General features: G+C 38.0%; 1 protein-coding gene and 1 long non-coding RNA gene across 2 annotated transcripts in view; one reads left to right on the forward strand and one right to left on the reverse strand.

The window, feature by feature from the left end:
• Window positions 1-18,311, reverse strand: part of MYLK (myosin light chain kinase) — a 319,613-nt gene that overhangs the window by 294,873 nt on the left and 6,429 nt on the right. The gene's annotated exons all lie outside the window — the stretch shown is intronic.
• The window catches only part of LOC119534590, a 70,821-nt gene that overhangs the window by 52,227 nt on the left and 283 nt on the right, over window positions 1-18,311 (forward strand). Inside the window, exons 2-3 of the long non-coding RNA XR_005217063.1 lie at window positions 17,825-17,993; window positions 18,248-18,311. The exon at window positions 18,248-18,311 is cut by the window's right edge and continues 283 nt beyond it. This is a non-coding gene — a long non-coding RNA (uncharacterized LOC119534590). The remainder of the gene's footprint in view (window positions 1-17,824; window positions 17,994-18,247) is intronic.

Here is an 18,311-nt window from a genome sequence, read left to right on the forward strand (position 1 = left end):
CATGTATTACTGTGGGTATGCAAAATGGTACAGCCACTTTGGAAAACAACTTGCCACTTTATATTACACTTACCATACAACCCAGCAATTCTACTCCTAGGTATTTACCTAAATAAAATGAAAACCTCTGTTCACAAAAAAGCATGTATACAAACACATACAGTGAATTTATTCATCATCACTTCTAACCAGAAACAACCTAAATATCTTTCAACCAGTACACATTGTGGTACCTCCATACTATTCAGCAACACAAAGGAATTACCTAATGATATACTTAACTACAAGAATGAATCTCAAATACCTTGTGCTAAGTGAAAAAGGCAGACTAAAAAGGCCATATACCGTATGATTCCATTTATATGGCATTCTAGGAAAGGCAAAACCACAAGGCCTGAAACACAGATCAGTGGCTGCCAGGGTCTGGAGATGGTGAAAGAGTTGACTACAAAAGTGCACAAGGCAACTTGGGGGCTGATGGAACTGATCTATGTCTTGAGGGTGGTGGTGCTTATATAACTATATACATTTGTCAAAACTCAGAACTGTACATTAAATTAGGTAAATTTTATTATATGTAAATTACAACTCAATTTAAAAAAAAGAGAGATAAAAGTCTTCAAAAAGATTCCATTATGATGAAGCACTGAAAAGAAAATTTATTGTGCACCTGGAAGAATGCCTGTCACTTACCAAGCAATGGAATCAAAAGGCAGTAGAAACTGCCAAGTTCAACAGAAAACAGCACTTTTCAAAGCTAGATGTTCGTGTGAATGATTCATGTGCAACAGCGGATCAGTTGTGCAGTGAACATTTATTTTTCCCAAAGCTTCCAGCTAACTTCCAGAGTATACTTAAATTTTAGCAAAATTATTAACTTATAGAAAATCCAAACTATAAATTTGACCCACAGGAAGTCTAAATAAAACCCTTTATATTACTTTAATACTTTACTTTAATATTTCTCAGAATTATTCTGTCAATCCTAAAGGTGGAAAAGATGTCAAAATTAAGAGCACATATAAAACTGGTAAGGAAAACAAACACAATAAACAGTTTAACCTCATTTATGACCGTAGATGCAAAAAGCCTAAATAAAATATTATAAAACCAAGATCAGCAGGGTATTTTTTAAAATTATACATCATGAAGAAATATTTATCCAAGAATTTATCCCAGGAATGCAAAGATGGGACAACACTCAGAAGTCAAAAGCACACATATGAAAAACAGCATTTCATCTTGAAATCAGTGTAACCCTAAGACAAAACTCAGAAGAATCTGAAAGATGAAGAAAGTGATGCATGGAGTTTTAGGAATAAAAGCATATACTAATTTGAAAATTTTCCTAAAATTAAGTTTATTGAAGGGAGTGCTTTTTTCCGGAGAAACTATGAAGTGATAATAAATATTACAAACTAGTATCTTGAAATAAAGAATATATGTTAATTTCATCCTCTTTTACAGCAAAACTATATTACCTTTTATTTTTTTCCTCTTTAACTAGGCTTAGCTGCTTTCTGCTAATTTTGAAGAATCCTCCCTAATAAATCAAAGCAATAATTGCATAGTAAAAACTAATCAACCATGCGAATGTAATTAGTACCGAGTTGTGCACTTAAAATGGGTTAAAATGGGAAACTTTGTGGTATATATGTTATCACAATAAAAATTTAAGGAAAAAAAAAACAATAATGACTCCCAAATCTGACTGACATAATCACCTGGAGAGGAGCGAGGTCACCAAGATGGCAGAGTAAGATGCTCAGGGGTTCCACCCCCCACCACAGAATTTTTGAACAAGCAAAAACTGGCAGAACCATCTTTCTCAGAGCTCTAGAACACAGTTAAAGGGTTGCTGTAACTCAGTGAGCGCTGGGTCAAGAAAAAGGCAACTTCAGAACAGTAGCAAAATCTCATGGCACCTTTGCTGGACCTTCCCCCACACCCTCCCCAGCTCAGTGCAGAGCCAGCCCATGTTTCCAGTATGAGTCCCTGGTCCCAGTTCCAGAGGGAGTCAAGCAACCCTTACACAAATATTGGGGCGAATGTATGGACATCTGGTGGCAACCTGAAGAACTAAACCAGGATGCTCATCTCTCTCTCTGGCCAATCCCAGAACCTGCTCAGGATCTAGAAGTGGCTTGCAGGGCAGCAAAAACACTGTACAAAGGATTACTGGCTTTAGGACATACAGTAGAGCACCCAGACCAGGAGCAAAGACTGCGTACTTCCTAGGAGCAGAAGAGCATTTAGAGATTCCTGTAAATGAGGAAATTCATAAGGCCATGGTCACATGCCCAGGACAAGAGACATTCTCAGAAAAGACCAGAGAGAACCCTACGCTTTTACCTTAAGCTGTTCTTTAGGTTCATATTAAGTCTGGCTAAACTCCAAAGGAAAATACTCACACAGAATCAATCTGTAAAGACTAAAAAGGTGTTTTCTTTCATTTTTTTTCTTCCTCTTCCTCCTCCTTTTCCCTTTTTTCTCTTTCTCCTTCTCCTCCTGAGGGTGGCTGTTCTAATACTAGATAAGCCATTTTTTAAGCCAAAAATGGTTACAAGGGACAAATAATGACACTACATATCATTTTTTTTTTAAAAAAAAGAACATCAGGAATTTATAACAATTTTAAACATATATGCAGCTAACAACAGAGCCCCAAAATGTATGAAGCAAACATTGACAGATTTGAAGGAAGAAATAAAGGATTCTACAGTAACAGTAGGAGATGTCAATACTTCAATACACCACTTTCAGTAATGTATAAAATATATAGACTGAAGATCAGTAAGGAAATAAAGGACTGGAACAATATTATAAATTAACAAGACCTCACAGACATATATAGAACACTTGCCCAACAGCAGCAGAAAAAACAAGTCTCAATAAATGTAAAAAGATTGAAATCACACAAAATATCTTCTCTAACCACAATGGAATGAAGCTAAAAATCAATAACGGGGAGAGCTGGAAAACTCACAAATATGTGGAAATTAAAAAGCACATTCTTCACAACATATTGGTTAAAGAAGAAATCACAAGGGAAATTAGGAAATATCTTGAGGCAAGTGAAAATGAAAACACAATATACCACAACTTACAGGATGCAGCAATAGGCCAAGTTCTCAGAGGGTAATTTATAGTTCTAAATGTGTATACAAACTCAGAAGAAGGTTCTCAAAGCAGTAACCTAACCTCATAGCTGAAGGAGCTAGAAACAGAAGACAAAACTAAACCCAAAGTAAGCAGAAGGAAGGAAATAATAAAGATTAGAGTGGAGGTAAATGAAATAGAGAAAAGAAAAACAACAAAGAGAATCAATGAAAGCAAAAGTTGGTTCTTTGACATGATCAATAAAACTAACAAACCTTTAGCTAGAATGACAAAAAAAGGAGAGAGGACACAAATAACTAAAATCAGAATTGGAGGGGGGACATTACTACTGACCCCACAGAAATAAAAAAGATTACAAGAGAATACTATGAACAATGTACAGCAGTAAATTAGATAACTGTGATGGTTAAAGTCATGTGTCAACTTAGCTAGGTTATGCTGTCCAGTTACTTGTATCTACAGCTGATCACTTCCACAATCAACAAAAGAGATAGCCCTCAGCAATAAGGGGAGTTTCCTCATCCAATAGGTTGGAGGTCTAAAGGAAAACTGAGGATTTCAGAAATCAGACAGAATCTCTGCCTCTTCTTCAGCCAGCCAGCTTCTCCTGGGAAATACAACTACACCTTCATCAGAGTTTACAGCTTGTGGGCTACCCTACAGAGTTCAGATGTGCCACATTTCAGAATCACCTTTTTCAAGGTTTCCAGTTTGTACTCTGCCTTATGGAATTCAGACTTGCCAATCCCCACTGTCACATGGGCTAATTCCTATAACAAATCTCTTAATATATTTTGTTGATTCTGTTTCTCTGGAGAATGTTTACTAACACAATAACCTAGATAAAATGAATAAGTTCCTAGAATCACACAAATTATCTAAATTGAATCAAAGAGAGATAAATCTCAACACACCAATAAAAAGTAAAAAGATTAATTCAGTAAGCAAAAACCTCCCAACAAAGAAAAGTGCAGGGCCATATGGCTTCACTGATGAATTATAAAAACATTCCAATAATTAACACCAATCCTGCTCAAACTCTTCCAAAAAACTGAAGAGGAGGGAACACTTAGTAACTCATTCTATGAGGCCAACATCACCCTAACACCAAAACCAGATAAACATATCAGGAGAAAAGAAAATTACAGACCAATACCTCTTTTGAATATAGATTCAAAACTCATCAACAAAATACTAGCAAAGTGAATCCAATAGCACATTGGAAGGATTAAACACCATGACCAAATGTGATTTATCCCAGGAATGCAAGGATGGCTCAACAAAAGAAACTCAGTTAATGTAATATACTACATTAATAGAATGAAAGAAAAAACCCACACGATCATCATCTCAATTAATGCAGGAAAGGAAATACCCAAATTCCAGCACAATTTCTTGATTAAAAAAAAAAAAGAACTTAGAAAACTAGGAATAGAAGGGAACTTTCTTAGCATGATACAGGGCATTTATGAAAAACCCACAGTAAACATAACTTTCAATGGCAAAAAATGGAAAGTTTTCCTTCCCAGATTAGGAACAAGATAAGGGTGCTCAATTTCACCACTGCTATTCAACACTGCACTGGAAGTTCAAAGCAATTAGGCAAGGAAAATAAATTCCACCCAAATTGGAAAGACAGAAATAAAACTGTTTTTATTCATAGATGACATGATCTTATATATAAAAAGCCCAGACAAATCTACAAAAACACTTCTAGAGCTATTAAATCATTCAGCAAAGTGGTGGGTACCAGATCAACACCCCAAAATTAGTGCTGTTTCTATACACTAACAATGAACAACCTGAAAAGGAAATCAATGACCTAAATATAAGAGCTAAAACTATAAAACTCTTAGAGAAAACAGAGGACCTTGTATTAGGCAATAGATTATAGAGTTTATATTGAATGCACGGCAACACGAGAATTAAAAAAACATAGAGCAAAAAATAGATAAATTGGACCTCACCAAAATTTAAAATATTGGCACATCAAAGGACATTATCAAGAAAGTGAAAAAACAACCTATAGAATGGGAGAAACTATTTGGAAACCACCAATCTGTTAAGGGTTTAATACCCAGAATATATAAAGAACTCCTACATATCAACAACAACCACAAAAAAAGACAATCCAATTAAAAGATGGACAAAAGACTGGAATAGGTATTTTTTAAAAGAAGATAAACAAATGGACAATAAGCACATGAAAGAGAAGAAAAGAGTAAAGGGCTAGGAAGAGTATTCAAAGATATTGTTGGGGAAAATTTCCCAACCCTTCTAAACAACAAAAACATGCAAAACAAAGATGTCCAACTAACTCCAAATAGAATAAATACAAATAATCCTACTCCAAGACATATCCTGATCAGATTATCGAATGCTGAAGAGAAGGAGAACGTTCTGAAAGCAGAAAGAGAGAAGCAATTCACCACATACAAGGGAAACAACGTAAGATTGAGGCCTGACTATTCAGTGGATGCCATGGAGGCAAGAAGGCAGTGGTATGATATATTTAAAATTCTGAAAGAGAAAAACTGCCAGCCAAGAATTCTTTACCCAGCAAAATTTTCACAAACAAATGCTGAGAGAATTTTTTAACAAGAGATCTGCCCTACAAGATCTAGTAAGGGGAGCTCTACTGGCTGAGAAAAAAGGAAGAAGAGAGAGGTCTAGAGAAGGGCACAGAACTGAAGTCTTAGTAAGGGTACCATAAAGGAAATAAAGAGAGAGTAAAAATAGCTCTGACAAACAAAAACTAAAGGATAAGATGGCTTATTCAAGAACTGCCTTCACAGTAATAACATTGAATGTGAATGGATTAAACTCCCCTATTAAAAGATACAGATTGGCAGAATGGATTAAAAAATATGAACCATCAATGTTGTTTACGAGAGACTCATCTTAGATCTAGTGACACAAAGAAAGTGAAAGTGAAAGGATGCAAAAACTATTCCATGCAAGCTACAGCCAAAAGAAAGCAGGGGTAGCAATACTAATTTCAGATAAAATAGACCTTAAACACAAGAATGTTATAAGAGACAAAGAAGGACACTATATAGTAATAAATGGACAGTTCAACAAGAACAAATAATCATAAACATTTATGCACTCAATCAAGGCGCTCCAAAGTATATGAGACAAATATTGGCAAAACTGAAGGAAGCAATAGATGTTTCCACAATAATTGTGGGAGACTTCAATACAACACTCTCCCATATAGATAGATCATCTAGACAGAAGACCAACAAGGAAACTGAGAACTTAAACAATGTGATAAATGAATAAGAATTAACAGATATATATAGAACATTACATCTCAAATTACAAGGATATACATTCTTCTCTAGTGCTCATGGAACTTCCTCCAAGATAGATCATATGCTTGGGCATAAAACAAGCCTCAATAAATTTAAAAACTTTAAAATTATTCCAAATACATTCTCTGACCATAATGGAATACACCTAGAAGTTCATAACTATCAAAGAACCAGAACACTCACAAGTATCTAGAGGTTAAACAACACACGCCTAAACAATCATTGGGTCAAAGAAGAAACTGCAAGAGAAATTACTAAATATCTAGAGAAAAATGAAAATGAGAACACTACATATCAAAACTCACGGGATGCAGCGAAGGCAGTACTGAGAGGGAAATTTATAGCTCTAAATGCACACATTAAAGAAGAAAGAGCTAAATCAAAGAAATAATGGAACAATTGAAAAAGCTAGAAAATGATCAACAAACTAATTCTAAAGCAAGCAGAAGAAAAGAAATAACAAGGATTAAGGCAGAAATAAATGATACGGAAAACAAAAGAACAATAAAAAGAATAAATAAAATCAAAAGTCAATTCTTTGAGAATATCAACAAGATTGACAAACCCTTAGCTAGACTGACAAAGTCAAAAAGAGAAAAGACCCAAATAAACAAAACAATAAATGAGAGGGGGGATATTACTACAGATCCTGAAGAAATAAAAATATCATAAGAGGATTCTATGAACAACTCAATGCCAACAAGAAAAGATAATTTAGAGGAAATGGATAACTTCCTAGAAGCACATGGACAACCTAAACTGAATAAAGAAGAAATAGGAGAACTCAACAAACCAATCACAAGTAAAGAGATCCAATCAGTTATCAAAAAGCATCCTACAAATAAAACCCCAGGCCCAGATGGCTTCACAGGAAAATTCTACCAAACTTTCCAAAAAGAACTGACATCATTCCTACTTAAACTCTTTCAAAAAATTGAAGAAAATGGCACATTACCGAACTCATTTTATGAAGCAAACATCACTCTAATACCAAAACCAGATAAAGATGCTACAAGAAAGGAAAACTATAGGCCAATCTCCCTAATGACTATAGATGCAAAAATTGTCAACAAAATAGTTTCAAACTGAATTCAAAGACACATTAAAAAAATTATACATCCTGACCAAGTGGGGTTCATTCCAGGCATGCAAGGGTGGTTCAATACAAGAAAATCTATCAACGTAATACAACACATTAACAAATTAGGAGGGAAAAATCAAATAATCATCTCAATAGATGCTGAAAAAGCATTCGACAAAATCCAGCATCCTTTTATGATAAAAACACTTCAAAAGGCAGGAATTGAAAGAAGCTTCCTCAATATGAGAAAGGGCATATATGAAAAACCCACAGCTAATATAGTACTCAATGATAAGAGACTGAAAGCTTTCCCTCTAAGAACAGGAATGAGACAAGGATGCCCACTGTCATCACTATTATTTAACATTGTGCTAGAAGTTCTAGCCAGAGCAACTCAAGAAGAAAAGGAAATAAACAGCATCCAAACTGGAAAGGAAGAAGCAAAACTCTTATTATTTGCAGATGATAAGATCTTAGACTTGGAAAACCCTGAGAAAATGATGACACACCTACTCGAGCTAATAAACAAATTCAGCAAAGTGGCAGGATATAAGATTAATGCACATAAGTCAGTAATGTTTCTATACAGTAGAAGTGACATAACTGAAGAGACACTCAAGAAAAAGATTGCATTCTCAATAGCAACTAAACAATTAAGTGCCTAGGAATAAACTTAATCAAGGATGTAACAGAGCTCTACACAGAAAATTATATAACTCTACTAAAAGAAACAGAAGGCGACCTAAAAAGATAGAGAAATATTCCGTGTTCATGAATAGGAAAGCTAAAAGTAGTTAAGATGTCAACTCTACCCCAAACTGATCTACAGATTTAATGCAATTCCCATCAAAATTCCAGCAAGCTACTCTGCAGACTTGGAAAAGCTAGTCATCAAATTTATTTGGAAAGAAAAGATGCCTTGAATTGCTAAAAATATTCTAAAAAAGAAAAACAAAGTGGGAGAACTTGACGCTTCTTGACTTTGAAGCCTACTATGAAGGCACAGTAGTCAAAACAGTGTGGTATTGGCACAAAGACAGACATATTGATTAATGGAATCAAATCGAGAATTTGGAAATAGACCCCAAGATCTATGGTCGACTGACTTTTGATAAGGCCTCAAAATCCAATAAATTGGGACCTAACAGCCTCTTCAACAAATGGGGCTGGGAGAATTGGATATTTATATCTAAAAGAATGAAAGGGGACCCCTACCTCACACCTTATACAAAAATTAATTCAGCATGGATCAAAGATCTCAATATAAGCGACAGTGCCATAAAACTCCTAGAAGATAATGTAGGGAAACATGTTTAAGACCTAGTATTAGGAGGTTGCTTCTTACACCTTACACCTAAAGCACAAGCAATGAAAGAAAAAATAAATGGGAAGTCCTCAGAATTAAAAGCTTCTGTACCTCAAAGGAATTTGTCAAAAAGGTAAAGAGACAGCCAACACAATGGGAGAAAAAATTTGGAAAACATCTATCTGATAAAGAGATTGATATCTTCTATATATAAAGAAATCTTACAACTCAACAACACTAATACTAATAGCCCAATTATAAAATGGGCAAAAGATACGAAAAGACATTTCTCCAAAGAGGAAATACAAATGGCTAGAAAACACATGAAAAAATGTTCATCTTCACTAGCTATTAGGGAGATGCAAATCAAGACCACAATGAGGTACCATCTCACACCAATTAGAATGGCTGCCATCAAACAAACAGGAAACTGCAAATGCTGGAGAGGATGTGGAGAAATTGGAACTCTTAGTCATCGCTGGTGGGACAGTATAATGGTTCAGCCACTCTGGAAGACAGTTGGCAGTTCCTCAGAAAACTAGGTATTGAGTTACCCTATGATCCAGCAATTTCACTTCTTGGTATTTACCCAGAGGACCTGAAAGCAGTGACACAAGCAGATATTTACACACCGATGCTCACAGCAGCATTGTTCACAACGGCCAAGATACTGAAACAACCTAAATGCCCTACATCAGATGAGTGGATAAACAAAATGTGGTACATACATATGATGGAATACTACATAGCAGTGAGAAGGAACGAGTCCATGAAGCATAACAACCTGGATGAACCCTGAGGACATAATATTGAGTGAAATAAGTCAGTTACAAAACAAGAGATATTGAATGTTACCACTAATGTGAACTCCGTGAAAAATGTAAAACAAGCGTCTTATATTGTAGAATACAAGGGGACCTAGAGATAGACAGAAGCTAAAGGGGGAACGATAATCTAATAAGAACAGGTAAGATATTGAGGGTAACCTCAATTTAATGGGAATGCTCAGGAATGACTATTGTTCATTAATTTTCTTGTGGTATGCTAGGAGCATATTGGAAACAATGATGTTATTTTAGGATATTTGTTTTTCTTATTCCTTTGCTTGTTTTGTTTGGAATTTTTTTTTTTTGATAAATAAAGTTAGTAAAAAATATAATAAAAACAAAAGAAAAGATACTCAACATCCTTAGCAATTAGGGAAATACAAATCAAAACCTCAATGAGCTATCACCACATACACACTAGAATGGCTATTATTAAGAAATAAAAATAATAAAGGCTGGCGAGGATGTGGAAAAATTGGAAACCTAATATGTTATTGGTGGGAATGTGAATTGGTGCAGTCACTGTGGGAAACAGTTTGGCAGTTTCTCAAAAATTTAAACATAGAACTACTATATGACCCAGCAATCCCACTTCTAGGTATATACCCAAATGAACTGAAAGCAGGAACTCGAACAGATATTTGTACACCAATGATCACAAGAACATTATTCACATAGCTACAAGATGGAATCAACCCAAGTGTCCATCAACAGAGGAATGGACAAACAAAATATGATATATACATACAAAGGAAAATTATTCAGCCATAAAAAGGAATGAAGTTCCATTATAGCCTAAAACATGGATGAATCTTGAAGACATCATGTTGAGTCAAATAAGCCAGAAACATCATATTGAGTGAAATAAGCCAGAAACAAACAAAAAAATATTGTTTGATTACACTTATATAAAATGCCTAGAATATGCAAATTCATAGAGACAGAAAGTAGAATACAATTTACCATGGGAGGGAGCAGGGAATGGGAATACAGAATGCTTAATGGGTGCCAAGTTTCTGTTTGTGGTGATGAAACTGTTTTGGTAATGGATGATGGTGATGGTGGTCAACACTGTGAATGTAATTAATACCAATGAATTGTATACTTGAAAGTGGTTAAGTGGAAAATTTTATGTTGTGTGTGTATACATATGTAGACATACATACACATATATATGGTATCACAATAAATTTTTTTTAAAAATTCACCTGGGAAGGGTTGTGAAACGGAAATTCCTCACCCCACCAGGTAGTCTGAAATAGGGACTGGGGAGGCACAGATTGTTTTTCAAACATGGCTCACAAAGGAATTTTGTTATCAGCATGTTCTGGAACTCCTGCTATGAGGAAATAGAGGCATGAGGCATGTTCCTCCTGAACAAGTTTTCAATGTAGTTGCAGAAACAAAGTTTTAGAATGAAAAAACTAAATACAAAATAAAAACATTCCATAATAATATATAACTTGTCACCGTCAAAATAATTTTGTAGGGACTAATTGCTACACAAGTTCAAATGAGAAAGAGAAGTTGAGGCTGAGGAGGTGAGAGACAAACTGTTTAGGGGCAGTGCCTAACCCACAGTAGGAACTTAATTCATTCACTGAATAAATATTTAAGGATAGAAGAATTTGGCAGAGGCAAGTGAGGAATATTACCCTTCCTGTATGTCCAGAGTCTGGTTGAATTGGGACCAAAAGTGAGGCAGTGGCTACTGGGAGACTGGGCTTTGAGGTCAGATTATGGAGGCACTTGAACTTCAGGTTAAAGCTATCCTATCAGAAGTAGGGAACCACTGAAAGTTTTTGAAGTTGGTGCAAGACAGTCAGAACTATGCTTTAAGTTTAATAAAGAACAAAGTATAAAATGTATCTGTGCCAGAGAGAGACCCTACTTAATAACCCAAGTGTGAGCCAGTGAAGGTCTGATCAGGAGGAATAGTGATATGAAAGTAAAACCAAGTGTTTCTGGATAACCATTGGGTGTCCCCAGGTGGCTGTCTAATTGCAACAAGAAGCCTAGGGACTACTAAAACACCACTGGTTCAAAACACAGGGTAAAATCAGTAACAAATGCATTAATTGTATCATGACCACCATGAGGCACTGTTGTAAAAGACAGAAGCTTTTCATACTCATAAGAAGTGTGAACAAAATTTCTGGGTAAGGATTGTGTTCCTCCAGGTACACTCTGAAACAACCTGCCACCTCCTCCTTAAATCTTAATTTCCACACGATTAGCCGCCAAGTGACTATGCAAACAATCACTCTTTTGACACTAATAGGAAAATACCAAATGGAAACTTAGCCTGGATAATGAGGGAGGGTAGGAATAGGTCAATTTTAGGCCTGTTATGTAAATAAGCTCTATACATAGCTGGGGAAAAAAATGCACAAAGCTCAGGAAAAATAAAAAATCAGAATGAAGTTATACCTAATCACATAGAAAACATCATTGAAGAAGTAAAGTAGATTCACTGTTTGAGGAAAAGTGGATTGAGAGAAAGGGACAAAAGACCAAGGACTGAACCTTAAGGCCAACTTGGGGACTAGAAGAGGAGGAGCTGGTAAAGCAGGCAAAATAGGCAGAGGGGTGGGGGAAGACCAAGCATCTGGGAGGCGAGAGAGGAGTTAAGAATGGGAGGGTCGATAGTGTCAAATGATGGGGGAGAAATGACCATCTGTCAGGATCCAGTAGAGGGAGTCATACCTGATCCCTGTATCTGACTAAATGTCCCCCAGCATCCATTCCAAGGCTCCTCTCCTCCATTCTGTGATGGGGCCATCGAACTTAACAACTAGAAGATCACCTGAGCACACGGTTTCTGGGAATGGCCCAAGGCCTGAATGGGAGATCAGGAAACGACAGCCGGTATCTAAAGCTTGACAGTGAATATGGAGAGGGAACTCGGGTTGCACCTTGAAGGGCCAGGTCTGATGAAGGTGTTTGAAGAGGAAACCCTGCACATGGCTGAAAGCAATGGTTTCCTGATTTCAGAAAGAGAAAAACTGCAGAAATATGGGAAAGGGAACAGCTGCAGGATAAAGTCCTAATGAAGGGGTCTCTATTTTACTGTACCCCTCTCTGAAAATCACTCAAAGCCTGTACCAGGCATTTTGGAACCTGGCTACATCCACTGGAGCCCCTGACCAAGGCTCGACTAAACTCTAGAGGAGAAGGATGTAAATCCAGAGAAGACGTCACTGAAAGTCAGGAGGCCTGAGTTCCTGTTCCAGCCCTGCCACTAAGTAGCTTCATGACTTGAGACCACTTTAAAACAAGCAGTCTGAATCAGATTACTCCTGTGGTTCTTTATTACAGCGTCTAGCATGGAGGGCTCTCTATAAATACTCATTAAATTGTATTTTTCCAGAATTAAGGCTAGTCAAATTTCTTTCTCCTCAGCAATAGCCTAGTAGGTTGGTAAGAGACTCGCGGAAAACATTATGGGATGGTAGCAAAGCAATTACAGTAGACAGTGATGTAACTATTCTGCCTGGGAATCAAGGCCTTGAGGCTTAATTTCACCACCCCTACCCCCAATGCTGAAGGCAGCAAAGGTTATCCTGTCCCAAAGCACTGCTTCCCTGTCTCCCTCGTACAAACACTGGACCAGCTGCCCTTCATCTCCTCTTTTTCTGGGCATGGGAAAGAGCCACTGAAATAAAAAACACACACTAAGGGCCTCAACAACACAATGATGTTACATTCAAAGAGCAATGACTGATATTTAAACACATCCCCAGGTGCAAGACCCTGTACTCTTGAGATGACCTATTCAAAGCTACAGACAATAATCAACAGAGAAGTGAAGCTAACAATGCATGTACGAGGTCAGAGGCAGGGAAGCAGACTGGCAGTCAAAAATGAATAGAATTAGTAATAATAATAATCTTACAAGTGTTTATCACATTACAGTCTCAAAAACACTTTATGATATCTCATTTAACCTCAACAACTGTGGGGCAGGAAGGGCAGAGGATATTGCCATTTTACAAACAGGGAATTCAGGTATTAAAGACACTTGGTGACTCTCCCAACACCATATTCTAACAAAAGATGAAGCCAGACTAGAACCCAGATCTCTTGAATCCTAGTAGGAAGTTATTTCCATTAAAGTGAGACAGTGTTTAAGCTAGACCTCCAACAAAATTTTGTATCCAGAGCCCCTCAAGTAGAGTGTGCTGACTATGATTCTAGTCTGAATATATAAAAAGCAATCAACAAGAAAAAGAACAACCCAAAAGATAAAAATCACAGTCAATTCACAAAAGACATATAAATGTCCAGTGAATATTCAAAAAATGTTTAACCTTACCATAAACAATTAAATGGAAGTTAAAAAAATAGTAAGATTCTACTTTTCACCTATCAGATTGACAAAGATTTTTAAAAGTTACAATATTCAGTGTTGGAATGATATAGGGATAAACGCTCTCTCATGGGATCAGTATAGCACTGTGGATAACAAACAAACATGGGTTTGATCTACATTGAGCAGAGCTGCTCAACTATGGACCTATCGGTATTTTGGGCCAGGTAATTCTTTGTGGTAGGGGGCTGGCCTGGGCATTGTAGGATGTTTGGCAGCATCCCTGGCCTCTACCTATTAGATGCCAGTAGCAATGTCCCTTCCCCCACCCCAGATATTACTACATGTCCCCGGATGGGTTGGGCAGGGGGGCTAAATCACCCCCAGTTGAAGACCACTGAACTATATGATATTGAGTAACAAGACCTCACAAAAGCTCCAATTTTGTCATCTCTAAAATAGAGACATCACCTACCTCATAAGACTTATTATGGGGAATGTGATTATGCATGTAAAGCACTTGATACATTGTTTGGCATCCAGGAAGCATTCAATATGTGATAGCTCTTATCATCTGATATCCTATCAGTAGAAGTATACATTGGCAAAACCTTCCCAGAAGGCAACTTGACATTATATCAAGTCACAAAAATTATCTTAATTCTCTGACCCAGAAATTCCACTTGTAATAATTTATCCTGAGTTGTGTACAAAGACTTGCATAAGGAAGTACATGAAAACTTTATTTATAAATAATTACATATTGGATACATTCTAGATCTTTAATAGTAAGGGGCCTGTTAAATTCTGGTATACTCAAAGAATGAGATATGACCCAATATTTGACATAAGCAATATGTCCATTATTGCTAAGAGGGAAAAGCAGGCCGTCCAAGACACTTTTCATGATAAAAACATGAACAAAACAAAAAGAGAGAAAAGAATGGGCAAGAATATGGATTTTTTTTCCCTTTGTGTGTGTGTTTATTAAGCTGATTGTTGAACATTTTTTCTTTTTTTTTTTTTTACTTTTTTTTTAATATTCATTTTATTCAGATATATTCACACAAACTTTTTTTCTTTAAATAAACCTAAATAAACAAAAAATGGAGGACTTGGGACCAGGAAGTTTTTATTAGACAATTTTTAAGGACTCACTCAAATGTAAAATTCAGTGATGAGACATTTTATATCCTTAGCTTTAGGGTGCCATTGGCAATACTTCCCTAGAAACAAGTACATAAAATGCACATTCACAGAGCAAACCATGTGTGTGTACTGAAGGCCTCAGGGCCTATAAGAAAGTGGAGGTAGGAGCACAGCAGGGATTGGACCAAGTGTTGCCTGGAATTTGCCCTCAAGACACTATATGACCCCTCCATCATGCCTGGCTCTTCCAAAAACTACCACTTGTCCTTAATGTTACAACTACTGCCCTGGATACTGTTTCAAGTATCTGCCTTCCTTTGACCTTGAAGGCCAGGGAATATGTTCCAACTCTGTGCCCTTCTGAGACCCAGGGAAGGAGAGACTAGGTTGCCCTATATGATATGCACAGCCCTGTATGGGGAACTGTGTGGATGAGAGGAGCTGCCGCTGAACGGTTGGGGCAATCTGAACAAATGAGCCGCCGCACTTGATGTGTGAACTATGCTTGGTCTAGGGGTCTGAGTCCCAGGCCTCCTCTGTAAGCTTCTTGAGGGATGCAGAAGGGGTAAACACTGCTATACTTTGAGGCACACCCTGGCCTCTTGAACTGTTGTGGGTTCCCAGGGAAGAAATGCTACAGCCCATGAAAGGCTGATATTTTGTCTGCGTTGTCATAACCCAGCAGGGCATGAAGCTGGAGCCAGATACTCGGCTCTGGTATAGCTCAACCAGGCCAGCCTCTTTCAAGTCTCAGGTGTGCACACCGATATCGAGGATGCAAGGATTATCTGCAGTTAACAGTTTCTGACCCACAACATCAACCATAGCTAGTAACCCCAGAAGAGTCTATACTGACCAGATAGTTCCCACAAGGCTGGTGGTAACTTGCCAGCTCTGTTTACATCTATCTAGAGAAGGGAGGGCATGCTCCTGAATATCCCTTCCCGCATCCTGGCTCCTGTGAGGTGGCTGTTTCAATGTCTAGGCTACTCTGGGAAAGACATTCTCTCTACCACACCACTCCTTCCCCTGCCCCCAAGCTGAATATTCTATATGCTTGGCCCTCTCATAATGCAATTTCCCAAACCATGTGTAATTTTATCAGGCACCCTGTGAAAGCATCTACCATAGTATTCACCACCCTATAGGATAACTGTGGATTCACACTTCCCTCACCCATAAATCCCAAGGACAGTATACAACTCAGTCCTCTCTGGATCAGTGTGCATATTTACCATGTAGCAGAATGATCCAACCATCTTCTGGCTCTTCCATCCATGATACGGTAGGAAAAAGACCCTAAAGTGGTCAGAATTCCCTGATCTGAGGTTTCAGATTTTCTGGACTGCTTGCTTCCAGTACTTAACAATTTTATATCCAGGAACACTGTCCTTTAAAAAAAAAATGGTAGTTAACTTTATAAAACAGGTAAATAGGGATGTGATTATTTACTTCACAAAAAGATTCACCAGAGTTCCTCTAAAGATCTTGAATCCTCCGGCACTTAAGCTTTGGTGTAATTAGGATAGAAAAATAGAAATATCATTATGGTTATAAAGAAAAATGTTTTATTTGGGGCTGTTGTTGACTAAAGAGCAAAATTAAACACAATATCCAAGATATTAGCTGACAGTGCCATGCTTTTTAATAACCCAATTTGCAATCAATCAGTTTTGTGGAATTCAGCTACCATATATGCATATAAAATGAGGCACATGTAGGTAGGACATTTTTTGTGCATTCTATACTTCATTGTCAATGCTGACCTAGTTCAGGTATAGCACAGCTCGGGCCTTGCTCTTTCCCATCCCTCTTCACTCCTTCCACCTCATTTATAATTCCAGCCCGCTATTTTCTCACTGATTCCTCTTATACAGAGATGACTGTTGTGGATGTTCTCTTTGCTCCCAACTCATGAGCCCTGTCCCTAACCCAGACTCGGTGCAGAATAAGGCTTCATCCCTATCCCCAGTGCTCAGTATCAGCATGCCTCTACTCAGCTGCTGTTCACTAAAAATAATATCTGCACATCTATAATATACAAGACATTGTGCTAATCTCAGGGGGTACTGAGGGGAGGACAAAGTTTCTGGTAGTCTGGTGCAACAATTTCAATACAATGAATATTCTGCCATAGAAGGCACAGGCATCAGAGGACACTGTAGGGCACAGAGGAGGGTCACTAAGCCAGATCGATAGTCGAAAAAACACAAAGGGAAGGATTCCCAAAGTGACCCTGGAGTTGATGGTTCAAAGAATAAACAGAAATTAGCCAGAGAAGGGCTTGTTCTTTAAAGAGAAAAAACAGTATCTGCAGAAGCACATAGGGAGACCCAGGACATTCAGCTGCTTGAGGTTCATGGGACACAAGTGTCAAATCCCTTAGCCTCTTTTGTTGAGCACCTCCATTCACTTACTTAGCCAGTCCTTCAACCCAGATGCACCCAGCACTGATAGTGTGTCAGGAGAGTAAGGATACAAAGATGAACCATGGCCTTTGGCCTCAAACAGCTCACAGCCCAGTGGGAAACACGACCCCTTACAACTGCATGGTGAGTAGAGATTACAGAGCACTTGTTCATCTGCCACAGCCTCATCAGGTAAGCAGAGAAGGGTGCCGTCTCATTTAGGTGAGCAAGCAGAGACCTGAAGAGGTGAAATCATACAGTAAAGGACAGCGCTCAAGCTTGACACCAAACTCTGGGCTTCTTTCAGGTTTTTCACACGTCCTAGGAAGACATTCTATCTCTCCCAGCCCCAGGGAACGAAAACACCCTTTCTGCCAGGGTCAGTGGAAAAGGAACTGTTCAGAAGGATGAAAATTCCTGGGAACGAAGGTGCACTCCAGAGCCAAGGCAAACCCAGAATACAGAGTCAGCCACAGGTATTGAGTTTGGATAAGTGGGATGGGGGCCGGGACTTTAAGGGTGGGTAAGATTTGTATGGGCAGATACTGGGTACCCAGGGGCCCTGGAGGAAAACAGATGGCAGTGACCACAGAGTCTGGCCAGATAAAGTCAGGAAAATTCAGCCCCACTCCCCAGAACACCCTGAGACTAAGGAGGACAGCCTTCAAGGACCATGGAGAACAGGCAGAACAGATAATATAACCAATTTGTATCCATCCTTCTCGCCTAGGCTTTCCCACCCCCATCACCATCCTCCCCTGGGATAGTGTGATAAGAACTCCAGCTGATTTCCG

Source organism: Choloepus didactylus, chromosome 1 (genome assembly GCF_015220235.1).
Source record: "Choloepus didactylus isolate mChoDid1 chromosome 1, mChoDid1.pri, whole genome shotgun sequence".
Classification (NCBI taxonomy): Eukaryota; Metazoa; Chordata; class Mammalia; order Pilosa; family Megalonychidae; genus Choloepus; species Choloepus didactylus.